Source organism: Pholcus phalangioides, unplaced genomic scaffold (genome assembly GCF_987345545.1).
Source record: "Pholcus phalangioides strain wild (caught in Gottingen) unplaced genomic scaffold, Ppha-v1.0 ptg000013l_1, whole genome shotgun sequence".
Lineage (NCBI taxonomy): Eukaryota > Metazoa > Arthropoda > Arachnida > Araneae > Pholcidae > Pholcus > Pholcus phalangioides.
In genome coordinates, this window is record NW_028301606.1 from 12,307,405 (window position 1) to 12,329,422 (window position 22,018).

Below are 22,018 nucleotides of genomic sequence, written 5' to 3' on the forward strand. Positions count from 1 at the left end.
ATTTTACGATGCCTTCTCATCACACAGCTCTTTCCATCCGAAAAATTCTGGTATTTTCCCATTTGAAAAATAGATGGCCACACCAAATATTTTTTTCTTTCCAATCGAGTACAACTCAGGTCTATCACCATCTATGGGCGATTTACTGCGTATTGAGTTGTACCGGAAGTGTAACTGTGTAAGTACCTAACAGTCTGAGAGCGTATGTAGTGTTCTGTTTGGTTTTTCAGTGTCGCCATCTATATTTCAGAAATGGAGTGAGTGACGTGTTATGATTGAATTACATTTGTACTGTTTGTAGTTCTGTTGCGAGACTTTTTAAATGGGAGATCGGCTCGCATTCACGACTTGAAGTTGGGAACCACAGAACTCCCATATAATGATACATGTATAAGTAATACATTTATGAATTATCACGTATAGTATACCATATTTTACGACTTATCATGTTCAACAACGACGCTACGCTTTGTTCGTTATTGTGCATAATCGCCGGTAAAAGTGATTAATTTTCAGGGAGATTTATCAAACTTACCGACATGCTCGACGATTATGCATAATAACCGGTTATCCCACAATACTACGAATTTATCACTTTTACCGTACCATACACATTTTATAAAATCAATATAATTTCAATTTCCAAGTTCATAAATATAACCTGGAACAAATATTTACTCACGAAATGATACTAAAAGAAATTATCGACAGGAAATTGCTAATTTCCAGTACAAATACAACGCCACAAAAGGCAAAATGCCCAACGAGGTGACTGAGAAGAGCCACCTCAATAGTAGAACCACAGTATTGTAATTAATTTTTGTTCGCTCCAGACAGCAAAATCAACAGCGCTAAAAAAAAATCCAGGAAGTAATTTAGACAAAAAAACAAAAGAAATCCAACCAATTTTTATAGAACTACATTTTTTATCCCAAAAAAAATACCGACTATGAATAAGAGAATTAACAACCACGTATTAACCGTAATGGCTATAGAAATACTAACATCGAATCAAAACGATTCAGAGAATCCCCATCTTTTATTTCCAGAAATAATGCATTCATAGGTATATATATATACATATATATTTGGAAATTTCTGGTTTTACGACATGTTTTAGACGAAATAATAGCAAAAAAAATGAATAAATAAAACCAATAATAATAAAAAATAATATTGAATAGATTCCATCAAATGCCCTTATTCCAAAGGCACATTTTTTTAAGGCCTCCGGGTATAGTCTCCATTATTATTATTTCACCATCACACAACTTTTTCCATCCGAACAATTCTGGTATATTTTTCCATTACAGACTCAACGAAAGTTTCGGAATAATAATAATAATAATAATATATAAAAATTGATTCTGTTTTTATTATTGTTATCATTTGAAATTCGTACGAGCGTTTTGTATACTGTACTTTTCCCAAGTTTTTCCTATTTTATTCAATTTTTCTATCCCTCTCATGAGTGGGGGTGGGGGGGGGGAAATAATAATTTTCTTTCAGTAACGCCCTGGTATAGTAAGTAGGTGGCGGCGCCCTTAATGCAATGTGTACAACAACAACACACAGCTATACACTGCCAAGAAAATATTATACCGTGTGTATATTGTTATTATTTTGTTGCCGCCGAAAACTTTCATCCAGTCCGAAGGGAAATGTTGAATATGTTTTTCGGTTCTGGAACCAATTTTGCGGGGGTTTTTTTACTGAATCTATATATACACGTATGGTGTTTGTGTATGTTCGTATTCTGGGATTCGATTCGTGCATGATTTTGTTTTCTGTATGGGTATGGTATGATTTTTTTTTTTCGTGAAATTCATTGGATCTTTTGTGATGGTTGGTTCTCGTGTTAGAGGTGAGGAAAAACACGATCTGGTAGGAAAAAAATACATATAAAATTATTTCATATTGGTTCGTGATATTAAACACGTAAGAATTTCTTATCTTTATTTCTTCTAAATTTCATTCGAGTATTTTTCCATTCGTTGCTTATTGTATGGGCGTTTGTTTATGGATAATGTTCCGTAATAAAGAGGGAAAAATTACCATTGAAAAGTTCCTAGGACCGGAGATATATTTACTAGCTTTATAAGAATTTATATCAAATTATTTATAAATATGTTTCCAAGATTTTTAAGAAGGAGAAGGTTTTGATCAAATTATTATTTTTCTTAGGTGATGTAGGGGTAGTTATTCCATCCTGCAGGTAGGGTTGTTCACACTCCCTTTCTTAAATTTGTCCCTTTCAGACCCGAGTATACAGTTTATGCAATTTTCTAGATGTTTCTGCATTTTTGATGAAAAATACAAGAAAAATTCAAGAAAATACATTAAAAATATAAATGTCAGCAAATCTTTATTTGTTTCAATTTTTTTTGGGAGATTCATAAGCAAAGAATATTCACCACATTCAAAATTTTTTACTCAAGATGACGCCGGGTATATTCATCTTCACATACATTTTTTCAGAACTTTATAACTAAGTTTTATGCAATAAATCACACTTTTCCCCAGGGGCATTTTCTCTTGGCGGCCATCATAAAAAACTCCGAAAGTTCAACTTTAAGTGCTGTCCTTTGATGGAAGCTCCCAAAAAATTCATATTCACCATATTTCTAATTTAAAACTTGCACAAGGGCTGAATTATTTAAGTCAGGTCTTACCTCAATGAGGTAAAAAAAAAATTCTACAGTGAGAAAAAGCGACCACCCCATTTTTGTGTATGCAAGGGTCTGAAAGGTTTCGAGTGTAAAAACACAAAATAAGGTAGATTCATCCTGGCTTACAGTCTGGTAAGCCTGTTCTATGTGGGAGCTTTAAGGTGTTAATATAGGAAATAATATGCGCGATGTCATTTTTCTCAATGAACACAACATTTTTCAACATGACATTTTAGTTTTCTTTGTTGTTTACTGAATGATTTAGTTGTTCTTTGATGTCTTATGTGGTTCTAAAAAAATTTCTATCTAAAATGTTAAATAAAAGGTTTTATCTAAGAATTCATAAAGGTTATTACTGGCAACAATTATTTTGAGAAGTCATTCATTGTTAAGTGAACTAATACTTCACCACACACCAACGCTAAATTGCAACTTAATGCCGTTAAAGAGTTGGGTTGGAAATGAAGTTGTCATATCTCGGTGGTCGCCCCGAGATTGTTAGAAATAATATCTTGTTATTTATATTCTTCCCCCGAATGAAACCTGGGACCTCACAGCAACCGACACTGTGGTAGACGAGTATCTTTTCGCCACTCCATTCGGAGTGGCTTGTTAGGTGAAATACAATCTGAAGGGCGAGATTATTGTTTGCAGAACTATTATTGGCGAGATTATTGTTTGAAGAGCAATCATTAGGTGATATAATTGTTTATTGGAGGGATTATTGTGTTACTACACCATTGCGTATTACTACACTAAATCATTGTTTGAGAACACTTATTAGACTAGTTCGTTGTTTCACGGGTCATTATTGGCTTCTATTGGACTACATGATTGTTTGAAGACATTACTGAACTAGATCATTGTTTAAAAGCCTTTATCGGAATAGATGAATGTTCGAAGAACTATTATTGAACTAAACCATTGTTTGAACAGATATTTTTGGAGTAGATTATTATTTCAAGTACTATTATTAGACTAGATCGGTGGTTTAAAACCTAACCAGTCGTTTATCTTCGCCAATGGGGTGCAGAAAAGCAATTTCAGGAGTGTGAGTTGAGAAAAACGTTTTATGACATGGTTCTTGAAGAGGTGTGATTATGTAAATTTAACTTTACTGAGGGTGTGGGATTTTGTTAATCAAAGCTCACAAGGGATATGGTCCAATAAAAATGTTAAGAACCACTGGACCACATTTATGCTACACTTAGTGTGTCGTTTTTTTTGTGTGTTTTTCGAGTCAGAATAATGCTAAAACTGATACTTTTTGACTCAGACATTTCAGACATTAAAAAAAAAACCACGGGTCCAACATGGTAAACTCTTCAAGCTTTTTTACATGAGATTGGTATTGTTGGGGGGGGGGATTATTGTACCTGATAGAATTGGTGGTTACAGGATAGGTCACAGGGTGTTATGGTAAACGGGTAATTTTTGATTGTACAGATGTCACACGTGAAGTCCCTCAGGGAAGTGTCCTTACACCCTACACTCTTCTCAATTTTTATCGATAAACTCTATCAGGAAATTAATGGGATTGTCAGAAAATTTGCGGATGACGTTAAATTAATGGGTGTAGTTGGGAATCAAAACGATAGGGAGCTGCTCCTCCAGTCCAACTTAAATAGGATTGCAACATGAGCAAATGAAAGGAACATGACCTTTATCGTTGACAAGAGCATGGGTCACTCATTTTGGTTCCACGTTTCACTTACGAGCGAAATAGTAAATCTATTCTGGATGCAACTAGGCTCACCGATTTTGTAATTCTCATTGACGAGCGGCTTAGGTTTTCTGAACAATGTTACGCGGTGGTCAAAAAAAGCAAACAGAATGTTCGGTTTGATTCATTAAAAGGTCTGTCTCGTCGTGTTCTCCCTAGAGCCATCCTTCTGCTTTTCCGAGGTTTAGTTCTTTATGTCCTAGAGTACGCAGCTCGGTTTTGGAGACTCATCTTCAGAAGGATATAGGCTTGGTTGAAGGGGGTGCGAAGGGAATGATAGATGGATCCTAAAATATATTGTTACACGCCGTCTTTCAAATGTTTCAACTCGAGGGACACCAGTTTCGATTAGTTAGGGATAATCCCCACATTGTTGTATCGCAAAGAGTTTTTATCGAACACTGTTGTAAATGCACGGAATAGTTTACCTTCTAAAGTCATGAATTCTCCACCACGAGAGAAACCTTCAAGAGGAAATATGATAATGTGGGTGGGAGTAATCGAGAAGTTATCCATATTTAAAGAATGACAACCATATTTCTATGGGGAGGTATTTTAGTTGTTTAGATATTTTTTCTAGCTTATTATTTGTAGGTAACTGTAGTTAGATCTATGACAACCATAATTTTAGGCGCGTTTTTCTAGTTCTAATTTTTTATTGTTATTTTTTCCACCACCCTGTTGCATAGATAATATTTTCCCTCACGAGCTTGAGTTGACCACCGATAGATGACGAATTAATTTCCAACCCAACTCATTAATGGCATTAAATTGCAACATAGCAATGCGGCCGGAGTTGGTGTTTGGTAAAGTAGCCACCTTGTTGGGCAATTTTCCTGTTATGGTTTCTATTTTTGTATTTGTACATTGAGCGTCGCTATCGAACAACGTACACACACATATAAGGATTAATTCGTAGAGGTCGTTTGATATCTTGAAGAAAAATCGCCAAAAAAAGAACTGAATTCCCTCGATTGCAATCATCTTGATTTGAAGATGATGCCAAAGAAATCCTTTTTTCCGTCCAGCGAAATAGAAAGGCACAGATTTTTCAACCAGCATTTCCACCGGTGATAGTTGATGTATTCCAATTTATCGTTCACGATATCACAAGCGAATAAATAAAAATCTTCTAGAGTTTCTTCTTGTGTGTGTGTGTGTTGTGGAGATGATGTGTCGCTCTTCTGCTTATATATTTCTTACCGAATCAGCTTCATCGTAGGGATGCAGACAAATTCGTGAAAGTTCAGCTGGTCCCATATCTCGTTATAAGAAGGTTTCTGTGAATTCGTTGAAGACCCTCAATCACAAAAAAAGACCTTGACGTCAGACGCCCAGGAAACTGTCCGAACTGTCAGCAACAGCCACTCCACTGTAAGAGGAAAAAGACTGAGAAAAATCTCCTTCAGTTTGGATGGATAGATAAACTCTACATTGGTGAGACACCATTATATCCCTCCCATCTCGATACTTTTTTTTTCTCCTGCAGAGTCAGTAGCTTTTTCTACATTTTTTCTACTCTCTCCGTACTTTTCCACGGTTCCTTATAGGATTTTCATTTCCCCCCAACCGTCCTATACTAGTCGTTATTATACGTAGCAATAGCATTTGTTGGCCAGCAGTCAAAAGAAAATGAAACCACTCCAGATACAGAAAAAAAAAATAGGGTGCTGAGATGCCGTGTAAGGTATATTTGCCACTTGTAATGCTGTTGATGACGGTGGTGATGATGATGATGATGATATTCGTGTCCTCGTGGGTGATGGTAATGATGACGATAAGAGAATTTTGTTTTTTTTTCCCCCAGCATCAGTCACGTCCAACTGTTTCGAGTGCCAGAGAGCGTTGAGCAAGGGCATTGAAGTGCTATGCTTGGCCTGTCCATGACACGAGTGAATGTGAGAGGGGCTCCGTTCATTTTTTTTCCATGTATGACTATACGTATATATCAAATGACGTCCTTTTTAATTTCCTTTAAATCACTTATTCGGTCACATTCCAGTCGAAATATGTTCTCTTATCGTTTCCAATACTTCAATTTACTGATTGACTGAAGCCGATAGTGTTTTTTTTAGGTTATTATTTTCCGCGGTTCGATAGAGACATACACACGAGTTGGAATAATTATTTATTAAGCATTATGTGTGTGATTCATGAAGTCCAATTAACTGATGGTGTTATCAGCTGATCACTATTACGTATAGAGTAGTTCGAGATGTACTGAGAAGGATAAGTAGAGAGAGTAGCTTGTCAATGTCGAGTTTTTACAGTAGAGCCTCTAAATTACCGACAACCATGGGACAGAAATTTATGTCCGCTATCGGAGGAACGATGTACAACGAAACCTCGTTCATACGACTTTCATTTATATGACATTATTTTTACAGCGAGTGGCTTCTTTCGGGATTGGTTTGAATACATTTTGATGTTAGTATGTATGTTACTGTAAAAGAGGTTACACCAATAGTTCCATAGTCACCAATTGTGTCGATGAAGAAAGTTTGACTAAATTTCACTACATTTATAACTTTTACCGACGATTATGCGTAATTTCCAAATACTTTTGGAAAGTCTGATAAATATGGAAAAATATATAATTTTCTCAACCCAATTAATTATTTTTACCCGTACATGACACGTGCACTGCACATATTTTACGATGAAAATCAAATTAAATTAAACTAAGAATGAGGAAGATAAGAGAATTCATAACAACGTTATCGGTATTGTAACGTTGGCTTTCTCCACACGCCACCAGCAAAAAACCAACATTACATTCGAGTTCACCGTCCTGGATCATACAATGAATGTTGCTAATTATATTTATTACATATGTATATAGCCTTTTTGCTACTACGTCACCAACTCTGGCTAGAACTTTATATTGCAATTTACGGTTATTAATGAGATGAGTTTGAAATGAAGGCGCTGTCTGTCGGTGGTCGCCTCAAGTTAGTTAAGGAAAATATCTAATCTATATCCTTCCACGGGTTCGAAACCGGGACAGCAAGCTTCACGATGATAGACGAGCATTTTACCACCACGTCACTCGGGCATTCCCCTTTCCCTGATGCATACCGTCCAAAATTTACACGTTTTTTCATTGGAAATTAAATGTCGATTTGAAGTAATTTTAGAAAATACCGAAAAAACACACGAGAAATTTCGAAGTGGAAAATTAATTTCATGAATTCATTTTAATGTCAAATGACTATAAAATTTCAAGAATAGCCCATTCATATATATATATAAATTTTATCAATTTTTCAGGTTTCCGAATTTTTACTTTTTTATAGTTCTTAAATTTTCCATAATTCATATTTTATGTAATTTTTTCATCTTAAAAATCTTTTTTTTAAATTTCCCAGATTTCCTTTCGTGAAAGTATTTCAGAATTATTATTTCCCTAAATTTTTCATTTTCCCCAATCTTTGTTAAAAATAATTTTTACTTTCCACATCTTTCACTTCATTTTTATATTTAGTTTTTTCAAATTTTCACTTCGTTACTATTTTTAATTCTCTATCGGAATTTTAATTTCGTGTATATATTTTTATGTTTTCAGTATTTCCATTTTAGATAATTTTGAATGTTAAAAAATTTAAATTGTTTGAATTTTCATCTAATATATATAAATAATTTTCGAAAAAATTTTATGCATTTTAATTAATAAATTTGCAGTATTTTTACTATATTTCATTTAAAATTTTTATTCAAATTTCAATTCCGTATATTTTTAGAAATTTTAAAAATTTTATTTAATATATTTCTTTGAACTTTTCAGAATATTGAATCCGTATTTTTCTTATTTCTTAAGATGTTCAATGCATTTTGAGAAGTTTTCAGACTATCCATTTCGGTTGTTTTTTGAATTTTTTAGAATTCTCACTTCCTTTTCCATCAAGGCGTTTTGAAAACACTTTTCTATAAAATGGTACCAGAGTGAACTTTAATAACATATTTTTCATAGAAAGTGTCACAAAATATGAAAACAACACATTGTGGACCACTTAAATGTCACTTTCTATGAAAGGTCACTTTTACGTCAATTCTAAGCAAAATTCGTGTGACATTAGAAGCATGATTGTAAATAATTATATGAATGGAATGTTTTGTTATTTTTACAGTATATTCAGGTAATTATAGTGCACGTTATGAACCAAAATTTGAAGGATTGTATGACATGCTCATAAATTACATTCAAACTTGTTAATGTACTTGCGATTTTTTTTAAAAATTTCATTCTACATATCGTCTATAAAACACCGTAATTAGACATATGTCTGTGATAGACCTTAGATTTTTTAATTCATACCCTTAAAAATATACAGGGTGTCCTGTAAGTGCTAATACGGCTTTCATCTTTCACTTCTTTTTTATATTTAGTTCTTTTCAAATTTTCACCGTCCGTCGTAGTGGTATTAATCCATTTTAAAAAATTCTCAGAAGGCAATCAAAAATCAACCTGTAATAGTTTTGAGAGTGAAAATAGAGTGTATAACAAAAATATATATAAATTGTTATATAGCCCCCCCTTGTCCTCCAACTTCGTATTAGAAAGTTATTGCCCTGTAAATCTTGAGGCTCTATCTCAGAAAAAAGATTCCATATTTCTAGACAATATTCACTGAGATATATTTGAATCCAAAAACAAACAAAACCTATGAAAGAACAGTTTTACCAAAACGTTTATAAAAAGTTTTATCAAAAACTAACGGACTAACGGGCAATGCTTCTTTCCCGCATTTATGCTGTTCTTTCCGAATTTTTCTCAGATTTTTGAATTCAAATATCTTAGCGAATATTGCACTTAAAAACTTGCAATTGAAACCACTTTCTGATTGGAAGTTAGAGAACAAAAAGACTATATAAAAATGTATATTTTTTTTCTATTTTGTTTCACAATGTATTTTCACTCTTAAAACTGATACAGGGTAATTTTTTGAACACCTCTTGAGCATTTTTAAATTCAAACTGTACATCTACGACTGACGGTTGATGAGATAGAGGGCCGCATTAGCACTTAAGGACACTCTGTATAGCAAAATATTATAATATCATATTAAAATTTCGTAATGATATAATAAAGAGAATTTTACAAATCATGTTTCGCAGTCAAGTAAACTGTCAAAAAAATAGAATTCGTTAATAGAAATAGAAAGTTGTTAACTTTAACGTGGACGTAAAGTCTAAACTGGACGTAACTTCGATTCCGAACGTCATTTAAAACAAAACAAGGCGTATTTTGGAATTAAAAAAAGAATAGAGTTTTTTTTCATAAAAAATAAAAATCTATATTTTCTTCCAAAATGACGTTTTCAAAGTAGTCCTTACGTTAGTCCTTTTTTAAGGATACCTTAAAAATTATAAATAAAGTTCAATTCTGTATAAAAAAATTACGAATCAAAACAAATCCACTCTTAACCACACATCGGGGGGGGGGGGGAAGAGTTTTTATAAAGAGTAACCAACAGAAAAATTCCAAAAAAAAACTATCCCTGTCATATTTCTCACTGTTCATGTAACGGAGTTATTTTTCCAGGATATTCGGTTAGCAGATCAGCTATCATTAACATGCCGGGTCGCTAATAAGCAATCCGGAGACGAGAAGATATCAAGACAAGGCGACTCAAGAAATCGCATTCCATTTCTCCTTCGGAATGCTAAGATGCTGAAGGAAAGAGAGAGAGAGAGAGAGAGAGAGAGAGAGATAGACGGAGGGCGATACGATATTTATGATGAAAGAAATGTTCTTGTGAAGGGATGCTACGGAATTCAGTAGCAGCAGTGTTACACACACACTCACTCACAAACAGAACTGTGCCAGAGAGAGAGTAGAGTGTCTAGTGGTAGAGAATAGTAGATCGATTGCAGAACGCTATTCGTCGGAGCCACAAGCGTTACCGGGTGTTTCTGTCGCAAACATCGTCCGTTGTTTTCCGGCCTCCATTCTCTTCTCCCACATGCTTGACCTGGAAATGAATGCTTAGCGTTACTTGTTCAATTAGTATTTACAACGTTTCTCTTACATACATACATATACCTACGCGTGTGTGTGCGTACCCTCTTAAAATAAATATTGTACCTGCCAAAACGTATTCTCTCTATCTTTACGAATCCCTTCAACCTCCTTCAGATTGCCGAATCAGTGCTGTCGAAGCAAACTAGGATTCTATATACTGTGGGAATAAGTAGATTCCAGTGGTTACGGGGGGGGGGGGGGGGATTGCTTTTAGGCGGTAATTGAACTTCACACACACACACATACATTCTTGGGAATCTTTAATCAAGCATATATAATGATTATTTGCCGTGGTGTTTTCGAGCAATTAGCTATTTCTGGCTTAGCTTGCGCAAGCTGTGCTGAATTGTCGGAGATAATTTGCGTGAAATCTACGAAGTCTTTCTTACTCTCGAATTTTTCCGTCCTTGAAAGATTGAATAAATGATTTGGAAAATTTTTTAAGCCATTTGATTTTTTTTTAAAGAGATTTTTTTTCTTAATTGCGAGCAGAAATAATAGTGTTTTGTTAGTGATTCGTGATGTAAAATTGGGGATGAAAGTGACTATTTATAGCGGTGGGAAATACGATTCAATCTCCTTTTATGGATTTCTAAATTTAGTGTTTTTCATGACAATGAGTTATAATACTCTCAAAATTTAGTTTTCGCTGGCTACATTCCCTGGCAAACATGTATCCATGGCTCTCCAGAATATTCTAAGAATAATAACCGCTTCAAAGACCAGACACACATCAATATTGCGCAATCTCCACTTTGAGATCCACTGGCCTAAGCGATATAAGACCAGTTCCCCCCAAAGGATGTGGAAAAAATTCCAACCGGTGACTCGGCCAGACAAGTTCCTCCCCGTGGTAAAACACTCCTACAGTGCATGCCCGTTAAGCAGCGCGAAAACCGACTTTTCCAAAGCCACGAAACTCCAGGTAGCTCGCTGCTCCCCACTCAGACAGAGCCCCGAAACGGGGCCTACAGTGTCACAAATGGGCCGGACTAAAAATACAAATACAATCACAAAGACCACAACAGGCAGATTGCCCAGCGAGGTGGCTAAAAAAACCAGGTACTCATAGAAAACATGGACGTCAAATATTACCAAAATACAGCAACCCAATATAAAAGCATATATCACGAAAGGAAAAAAAACTAATAATTAATTAAAAAAGGTAATAATTAATAAAAAAAACTAGTAATTAATTAGTTACATATGTGAGCGTTAACTTACGTTGCATATGACTTGAATATTGCATGGTTCGAAAAGAACACGTATAAAATACGTACAATAGAGCAGGGGATGAGACACAGTGCATGTTGGTCAGTCAAAACATGTATGAAAAGTAATGAACCCAAAAAGAATACCTGAGGAACTCCTCTACTGATGTTAGGGTTAGTACCGAATGAGTTGTTAATTGCAACATTATTTTTTTTTTGACGTTTAAAGAAGCGATTTTCCTGACACCAGTACGACATAATTTGATAATTAAAATTTTGTGATTTATGGAATGAAATGCCATAGATATACCAAGAAAAATAGCTACATTTTTTGTTTATAGGCATCTCGATCCTTCTATAAATAAATTTTCTAAAGTCTCGTGAATCCTCTTCTGTACTGAGTCCTTATAAAAACCCATATTGATTTGGAGCAAATAAATTTTTTTTAAGAGGAAATCTATATAACAAACCTGATTTTCATCACTGATTTTATCAGTTTAGAAAAATTGGTGAAATTAAAAAAAAGATGACAGTTTTAACAGCTAGCTGGCTGATGCGAAGATATATTTAGGAAAGAGAGAAAAAAATTCAACTGCCCTTGTGGGGAATCGAACCCACATCCTTTCACTTTCCGGGTCACCTCGATGAACAAGGGAAGCTATTAGCGCAGGGGTTACATTGCAGGGGCCCTTATACACGTCGTGGGCCAAATTTAACTTTCCACGTAGCTCGTTGGTCACCAAGTCAAACCACGTAGTGTTCGGCAATACGCATCTAGATGCGTAATCCACGCACCAAAGTTAAATTTTATTCCCCGCAAATTTCGTTAAGTGAAATACTCCTTCAAATTTAAATTTTATTTTAATAGAGTTATTTTTCATTGATAAAAAAAAAAGAAATACCCCTCCTCTTTTTTTCCAAAAATACCCCTTATTTTGGAAAGGGCTGAAATTACTCATCAATTTTTTTTTTTAATGACACTATTCTGCGGTATTCTCCGTTATTAAACAGATTTCCCCAAATTTATTGAACACTCTTATTTACTCTGGATCGATTTCTTTCATTGAATTCGAGTTTTTGTTTATTTTCGAAAATTTCCTGTCAATTAATTAATTAATTTTAATTTGTTATTCCTTTAATTAATTCCGAAATTCGCCAACAAACCTGAAATTATTTTTTCACTCCTTTTAAATTTTCAAAATTAAACATGAAATTATTTCTTTAAAAAATGCTCACTTTTTCTCATGATTATTGCAATTAATAATTCGGAAATCACTCTCAAAATAATTCTGCAAATATTGTTTTCGGTAATTCCGGAACTATTATTTAAAAAACTATAGATTTAAATTCTAAAATTATTTCTTTCATTAAGGTGTTGTTTTTCTTTAGCTATCTATGTATGTATAGCATTTTTTGAGTGTTGAATTTGGCCTTTCGAAACATGTAGCCTATATGAAATCATAGGCCTCATAAACTCTTATTGCTCAGGGTCCCCCCGAATTCATAACGACGGTTTTTAATATATCAAATGCGTAACCTTGTTATTGAATCTCAGAAGAGTATTTCACAGTTCTGAATACAACAGTACAGATTTTTAATGTCCAGAGCTCTTTAACCACTTGCCTGAAGGGTTTTTAATTATTTGTGTACAGAAAATATAAGGGTTTTTTTATATTTTTCATTCTTCTGTATTCATATATAATTACAGAGAATCATACTCAATCTTTTGTAATTCAAAGAAATCTTAAAATTTTGATTTATTTATTACCTTTTTTTAAAATTTTTTTTCAAAAGCTCTTATTTGAGTCTTTTTTTTTTCATGGAATATAAATGTTCTAATTATTTTAGATAGATTATGTAACTGAACTAGGTTATGTGTCTATGTAATTAGATTACAAGATTATGTATGTAGATCTCATTATATTGCTGTTGCATGAAGCCATAGCGTTTGTGCAGATTTACTTAAATGTTAACTTTTCGTTAGCGCCCTCTAGGGTCAAAGATTACGATGTCCGTGCTAGGTCATCTATAGCCAGATGGTTTTGCCTAGGCACGGGCAAGTGGTTAAAGTTTTTTTTTTTTGTTTGTTTTTTCGGAATTCGTTTTTCTATGTAAAGTAGCTATTTTCTGAAATTGGTCAGAGGGCCACAGAAAAAAATCATGGGTTAAAGACACCTGTATTACCCTTTTCCAGAAAAAAAAAAACAATCAGAAATCTATTGTTACCGAATCGATGAAGGTATCATCGGGATCAGACACATAGAAAATATATTCGAGTCAATTTCAGATAGAATTCTCCGATTCGCATATGATAGAAAGAAAGAAAAAATGCAGTGTTTTCTGGTAGCGTTACAAGCAAGTAGGAAAAAATAAAAACCAGCAAAAATTGGACAAAAAAAAAATCCACCCATTTGTTTTTTCTCTCTTCTCCCTTTATTTCTCTCTCTTCCAGAACCACATGAAAATTCCAGAAGCATTCGAGAGGTAAGAAAACAAGGAGAAAAATAAAATAAAATAAAAATATATTGTTAAAGGTTTCCCGAATAGCCTGGAACTCGTCCAGAATGAGGTTGTGTGGTGCAGGTTCCTTTTTTTTTGTTTTGTTTTTCCCCTATATATATTGAAGGGACAGTGAGAGTCCTTGGCAATTTTTTTTCCCCTTGCCCTTTATATATATATATTTATTTATTTTATTTATTTTTTTTTGTTATTCCATTCTTATCTAAAGTTTCTGCCGGGGCTTTACTCTTTCTTCTCCAAAAACTGGGCACCTTCCATTTTCATAAATCATCTCCCTTAAGGGACACGGCTCCAGCGTTTCCTTCCTTCCTTGACCAAAAGCCTTCTTTTCTCCAGTTTTCCTCGTCTATATTTTTTCCAGTTTACTGTACTTTTCTTACCTCGTCCCTTATTTTTTTTCCCCCTCTGGTACCGTTATAAGGCGTCCCGTTTTTCTTTTCTCCTTTTGTGCTTTTCCTTTTACTTACCCTCTCTCAATATGCTTATATATACACGTTCTTTTCTTAACCCCCCAGTAAAAGTAGGTAATTTGTCGATAATATTGATTCTACTTTGCTTTTCTGTGATGGGTATTATGTGTGAGCGAGCACGAGGTGTCGAGTGGGTTGTGAGGAATACTGACAAGAAAGTGGATGGTAGTGAAATTACGCTGATGGAGAAGGTGTGTGCGTGTGCGAGTGCACGGCACAAGTACATACTGGTACTGCCGTAGGATTGGCCCTGTCAAGGTTCATTGGGCATCAACTAGTTTCTCGTTGATTGCTCTTGAATGAATGGGAGTATATGTATCCCACGGTGTGTCTTTGGTGTTGCTGTTCTACTACTCTTCTCTTTTCGCCCCACTTGATCACTTTGCTTTTTTTTCCCCCCTGATAGATACAGGTAAAAGCTCCTCAAGGGGAAGGGAAATTTTCCGCTATTCATTTTGAGAGCTTTTCAAAAAGCCCTGTCAAAGGATTTATGCGAGTTTCTTATCACGGGTAATGACTGGGTGAAAGTGATTTTCCCCGAGAAGTGTCAGGAAACTTCTTTTGGCAGATTCTGTCGGAGGTTATTTCAATGTTTCTGTCATTGGTTATAAGGGCGGAAGATGCGCGGGGGAAAGCTATTTAAAAATAAATTCCGAATAAAAATTATTGGAATTATTATTGTGTGAGCTACCTATAACCATTTTATGGCGAGGAGTTTGTTGTTCTGGTCGTAATTAATTAAACTAGCGTGAAGCGTACTGGGATGCTTGGAATTCACTGGAATAATGAGCACAAGTAATTCTCTGCTTAAATAAGAATGAAAAATATTATCCTATTATATTTATCCGTACTTATTTAATTATACAGTCAAACTAAGGTAGAAGGACATGAATAAGCGGTCTGGGCTGATTCCCTTTGGAATCACGTTAATGAACCTGTGTTATAACGCCTTTTTATCCCATCGAACTCGGATATAACGATAATGAAATATGGTTACAATTAACTTACTTCACCTACTACAAATAACTCCTCTTACTAATTTGTTGCGTTTATTTTTTTTTTCTCTTCCGATCATTTTTTTTAAACCATTTTTGTCGCACCACGGTTATTTCCTGTACACATACAGCTAGTGCAGAAAATGACTGCACAAGCTAATTGTGGTGCACAGTTGGCACCGCAATTTACTGGTGAACCATTGATCCTAGAGGCATACTTCCAGTTAGATAAAGCATCTGCATAACATGTGGACCTCAGATACACGTCATGCAAAGGAGTGCCATAGTTATTACAATAAAAAAAACAGCTTTTTATATTTATGTATACCCTGTTCTCGTATTAGAAAGTTGTTGCCGCGTCTTTCTCTTGAGGCCACCAAAAACGAATTTCATGTTTCTACGTGCAATATTCACTATGATTTCAAAAACATCAGCATAAATATGGGAAAAAATAATGTTTCGTTAGTTTATGCTGTTTTTTCCCTAAAATTTACTCCATTTTTTTTAAGTTCAAATATCTCAGCGAATACTGAACTTGAAATTCCAGAATTTCTTTTGTTGGCGTGAGGAGAGACAGGTCTCTCTGATAACTGGGTGTTTGAGCACAGGGTGTCCACATAAAAAGTTTTTTATTTCAGTAACTATACCACCCCCTTGCAATATGAATGAAGCATCTGAGGACCACACATTATTTGGATACTTTTTCTAATTAAAAGTATACCTCTAAAATCAACGGTTCGCTAGTAAATTGTGGTGCGTGCCAGCTGTTACCTATGCACCCTGTATACTGTGTCCTTTTGCTATTTTATACATTGATACCAATAATCAGAAATGTTATTTTCAAAGTTTTTCTAGCTGTGGGGAGGACACGATCGGGAGTCCCTAATAGCTATAGCAGCCATAATACTAATAATAATCACAACAATTCCGAAACACCCGATATATAATTACTATTCACGCCACACCTTAAAAAAGCTTCCAAAGAAAAAATTCGTGTTATAATTTATGATATTTTTCTCACTCAATAATTATTATTATCACTCATCGGGCTAATGATCTAGCCTGACGAGCTGTATTTCAAGTAGAAGAGGCGTCATTCTCGAAATATTATATGAAGCCGTTGAGCTCACGTCAGAAATATTTGATCAACCAGGTCTGACTTTTTATTTCAAATGAATGTAAGAAATTTTATAATGATCCAATAACTTCATCAAGATACAGCTCATTCACCAATCAACAATTATGGGGGTTCATTATATTGTCCGTCAGTGAAAACTTATATACTAGTTACTCTGGTTCGAAAATTCATTCTTCATCAGAAACGTACGACCTGGACTCTGAATATACTATGAAGGTATCATTTCGCGTTCTTCTCGTTGCAAGTGCGGTTTCTTTGTTCTGATATCGTGGTACTTGAACTTGGAGATTTCAAAACATTGTATAGAATGTAGACCATCACATCAAACACATGAAACCTTCCTATTACGAATTCGATGTCGTTTTCAGTTTCCGATCCCATTTTTGTGACAATCTCCGCGATGCCCTGTGACATCTGAGTTGCCCTACTTGAATCACAATGAAGCTTTTCTTCAGGATATTTTACTCAGGACAGACCTATCTTATCGGTTACCTTATGCAATCTTTAATGCATTTCTTCTGATATTCTGTCAATCAACATCAACTTGATAATTAAAAGCGGTGAATGTAGATCCTTCGAATTACGTCCTTGAAATTCATTTGAATTTAGTTCGAGTAGGAATTTCGTCCTTAAAGGCCATTTGAATTTCAAGCTTAGAGGTCCTCCGAATTTCAACCTTAGCCTTCGAATTTTAATTTTACAGGTAATTTGAATTTCAACCTTATAGATCCTTCGAAATTAAATTTTAGAGGTCCTTCCAATTACGTCCTTGAAAGTCATTTCAATTTAGTCCTTGTTGATCATTGCAATTTTAACCTTGCAGATCTTAGGGGATTACGCCTTTGTAGATAATGGAGATTCCATCTGTGCAAACTGATCGACTTCACAATCTCCATTCAGATTATGTATTTGTAGTTCATTCGGGTCACGTATTTGTAGAGCACCCAAATTACGTCCTTGGAGAGATCACTTGAATTCCGTGCGGCAGATCGTTTGAATTTCGTCTTTGCAGATCATCCTGGTCATGTTTATTATTCTCGCGAATCACACAAATTTTTCAGCAATCTACAATGAATGATAAAATACATGGTACCCAATAGGGCAAGATCTTAACCTGTCCGAAAAGCAGGCGCATAACGTCCGTGAACTCCATTCAGCGGAAAAGATGATTGGTGAACGAGTTTGATCTGGATGACAATATATTCTTCATAGCTGACTTGGCATTTTTTTTTCTCCACGCAAAAATTCTAAAACTCTTACGTAATCGTTTCCGCATACATACATAGTATATATATATTGAAGGTTTCCCCCCCCCCTCTCCAATATTTCCATGGACCGAAAATATGATGGAAATCTCAGACGTTTTCAGGCTGAGTTTCACCTCCAAAAATTTTATATGTATTAGCCAAGGGAAAAAAAACAAAAACAAAATTTTCATTCTTATCAGCGAAAATTGTCTTTTCTTCTACCTCTTTTCATATTTATATTTATTTATTTTAGTTTCGGCAGCGCGCTTTATCGACGAATGATTGTTCATTTGTGGATAAAACCAAATATATATGCTGATTCGGACTCTCATCTTGAAGTAGTACGTGTCGGTACCGAAGCGAAAAAGGAAATCACGAGAGGGGACCAACTCTCTCTCTTTCTCTCTATCCTACCATTTCCTTATGCATGAACATGAGTAAGAGAAAAATAAGGAGCAAGTAGGGGATTGAACCTCGGCCCTTCCTCATCCTTTTCTTTTAGATGGATCTTTTCCCTTGAAAAATCTCGAAAGAGGGAGGGCTATACTCTTGAAATACATACATACATATACCTTATACACACACACACACACACACACATCATTCTCCATTCAAGTTGGTTTGCGGATGCAAAAAAATTTCTTTTTCGGTTCGTATAAATAATGCAGCGCGAAAGGCTGGACGGACCTCTCGTTTTATATATCTTTCATGCGTTTTTTTTTTTTTTTAAGCCTTATTTTTGCTCAGTTTCAGCCTCAAGTTTTATTTACTTTTTTTCCTGGTCTATCATTATTTGTTGTGGACTAAATTTGACGGAAATAGTGAGAGAGAGAGAGAGAGCTCTGCTAAAGAAAATCTACTCTAACAGCAAAGAGTATATATATATAAAAAAATAAATAGAGGAAAGAAATGATAAAAATTCCCAAAGCATACGGATTTTCCAACCGCATGCAAATGAGATTCTGGAAAAGAGTGAGACAGAAGCTTTTTTTTTTGCAATTTTTATTTTATTTTTTCACATGCATACACTCCCTTTCTTTTGCATCATATTATAAACAAACTCCGGCATAGCTCCTAGATGAAATTAGCTTCTCTCGTTGTTCAGTTCTGACACCTTCTATGATAGGAAAATTGTTGTTGTTTTTTTCCACCCGTCTCTCTGTATTAAGTTGTTCGAGGATCTAATACAAAAATATCACGTGGACTAGTTTATAGTTTATTTATATTTCATTTTGTATGACACTCTAAAAACAACTCTATTTTTGTGGTGAAGCAAAATTGCTTTCTTATTATTTATTTATTTATTTTTTGTACGTTTCTTATGATGTTTTCTTTTATGAATTTATTTTACATATACGTTCATTTTCGAGTGAGAGCTCAAAAAAGCGCATAATATTTATTTTATGCAAACGACAGTTATGAATAGACCAGGGGTTTTTTTAAACCCTAGTAGCTCGAATAACCGGATTCTTCCTGGTATAATTGGGATTTGAATATGGATTTATTCGTTTTTAATGCTATACAAACGAATAGAGTAATGCTGTGGAGTTTTATACGTGTGTGGTCGTGTGTTTAGTTGGAAAATGTCCGAGGGACGAATGGAAGTTGTTCCTGAACCTTCCTGAACCATTATTTACAACACTTGAAAAGTGCTTTTGAATGGATAAGAAATGGATTGTTATGACACAACTTAAGCACAGCAAATGACCTTTGAATTAGATGCGTTTGTTGTTTTACAAAGAACCTATGCAAAACGAAAGAAAATTTTGTGATTAATTCTAAAACTAAAAAGCAACGCTCTTTTTCTTTTGCATCATATCATAAAAAAAGTCCGTCATAGCTCCAGGATGAAATTATATTCTTTCGTTGTTCAGTTCTGAGACCTTCTATTATGGGAAAATTTGCGGTGTTTTTTTACCCTTTTCTCTGTGTTAAGTTGTTCGAAGATCTAATATAAAAATATCACGTTGACTAGTTTATAGTTTTTTTTATATTACAATTTGTATGACACTCTAAAAACTCTTTTGGTACAGCGAAATTTTTTATTTTCATTTATTGATTTATATTTGTTCATTTCTTGTGATGTTTTCTTTTATGAATTTATTTAACGTATACGTTTATTTTCGAATAAAAGCTCGAAAAAAAAGGTCATAATACAGTAAAACTCCTCTTTTGTGATCACTCGCGGGGTCAAAAAAAAAATCGTCCGTAAAAGAAGGATGGCCGTTAATCAGGGGATTGAAATGCATTTTATTTATTTATTCAATATTGTTTTGCCAGGCCACTTTAATTATGAAATAATAATTATTATTTTAATTTGGTGTGGCTGAAATAAAGCAGATCAAGTTTGACGAGATATCTCGGGATTGCCGCTGAAAGCGTTAAAGAAAACCCACATATTCTTTGAAGCCTGTAACTTTGCGAAGGTTCGAACTTAACGAACGTCCATCGTAGCAAACAAAAATCTATATACATACAAGATTTATTTATTTTGCAACATGCAGTAAACTATATTTTTCTTGATTTTATAGCAATAAACGTGATAAATTTGCAGAAACTAAATTAATGGCGAGATGTAATAGAACGTTATTCAATTTTTTTTTTTGTTTAAAAAGAAAAAGGCTCAATGAATATTTCTCGTGCTTAAAATCATTTTTAGTTTTTCAATTTCCCAACATGAGAGAATTCGCATGTCTCTTGGTTCCCGTAGATCGATTCTGTGGCTTTTAACCTTTCACGGAATCATTCGGGATAAAGGTATTCTTCTCGTGGGTACGGGAGTAATACGGTGGATATCGCGCGTCAGGCAGTTTGTATTGGAAAATCTCTCTAGAAACGAATCAGAGAGCTTAGATTTCTCCTATTTTGACGAGCAAGTCTTATATCTCAACAAAAGGACTTCGGATATTCTTGATAGATACACAGACAAGCAAGTCTGGCGCATTCGGGACGCGGGCTTGTGCGTGCTCCGGTTCAATTTCGAGGCAGCTCCTTGTGATGTTTCCCGAACTGCACCGTTTGCACAAAACTGCTTATTTGCATTCCTAGATGACAATTCAAGCTATGCATGTCTTGCATCGGAATGACTTCCTGCTCATATTTGTCATTAGTCTTCGCAGTTTGGCGATAGCAATCGCTCCTGCTATTCCCGGCTTTCTCTCCGTATTGCATCTGGACAAGTGATCCGAGATGTTTCTGTATTGAGCTTACCGAATAGAACCCGTGTGAAAATAGGCTATGGTAAAGTTTAAAATTAACACAGCAAGAAGAAACTATATACAGGGTGCCATTAAATTTATGTGTTGTGAGCTGTATAAAGCCGTAATCATACAAAATGTCCCATTAATTCGTAAATACGGTCGACGCTCGTTATAACGACAACCCGCGTTTTAGCGGCCATTCCATTACAACGACCGGTAGGATAAGTTCCAAATGTTTTCATAGAACAAATATCATGTTTTACTTTTGATATAACGTCCCTTACAACAAATATACCAACAAATATCATGTTTTACTTTTGATATAACGTCCCTTACAATATAACGTCTGTTTTCGACGGGACAAAGTGGGGGGTCATTATATCGAGCGTCGATTGTAGTTTAAAAATTTATAATGAAAGAAGGGATTTGTGTATTTGAATGCGATTTGCGAAAAAGTTATTATTACGAAGAGGGATTTTTTACTTTGGTCCATAAAAAGGTTACTTTAAATTTTTTTTCGACAGGGGGCGCTTCGTGAAAGCAAATCAGAGTCCCTTGAGGCGGGTCGCACGATTCACTGCTTATTTCTGAATTTTCCTGTTACTGGTGCATATTCACAAGGTTGTCATTGTGGGGTGTTGGTACGAACCACGGACCGAATCTTTACGGAAGTTTCCGACACAAATGAGATTGATGAAAGATTCAGGTACACAATTAGGTGACTTCCTTTCGTGCAGTGCACTCCATCGACGAAAATTTAAAGTGAATTCATCTTTGTGCATACAAAATCCCTCTTCGTGAGAATAATGTTTTACAAACCACA

General features: G+C 34.8%; 1 protein-coding gene across 4 annotated transcripts in view; it reads left to right on the forward strand.

Annotated features, from left to right (window-relative positions):
* Window positions 1–22,018, forward strand: part of LOC149078611 (fat-like cadherin-related tumor suppressor homolog) — a 568,053-nt gene that overhangs the window by 310,778 nt on the left and 235,257 nt on the right. The window lies entirely within an intron of this gene.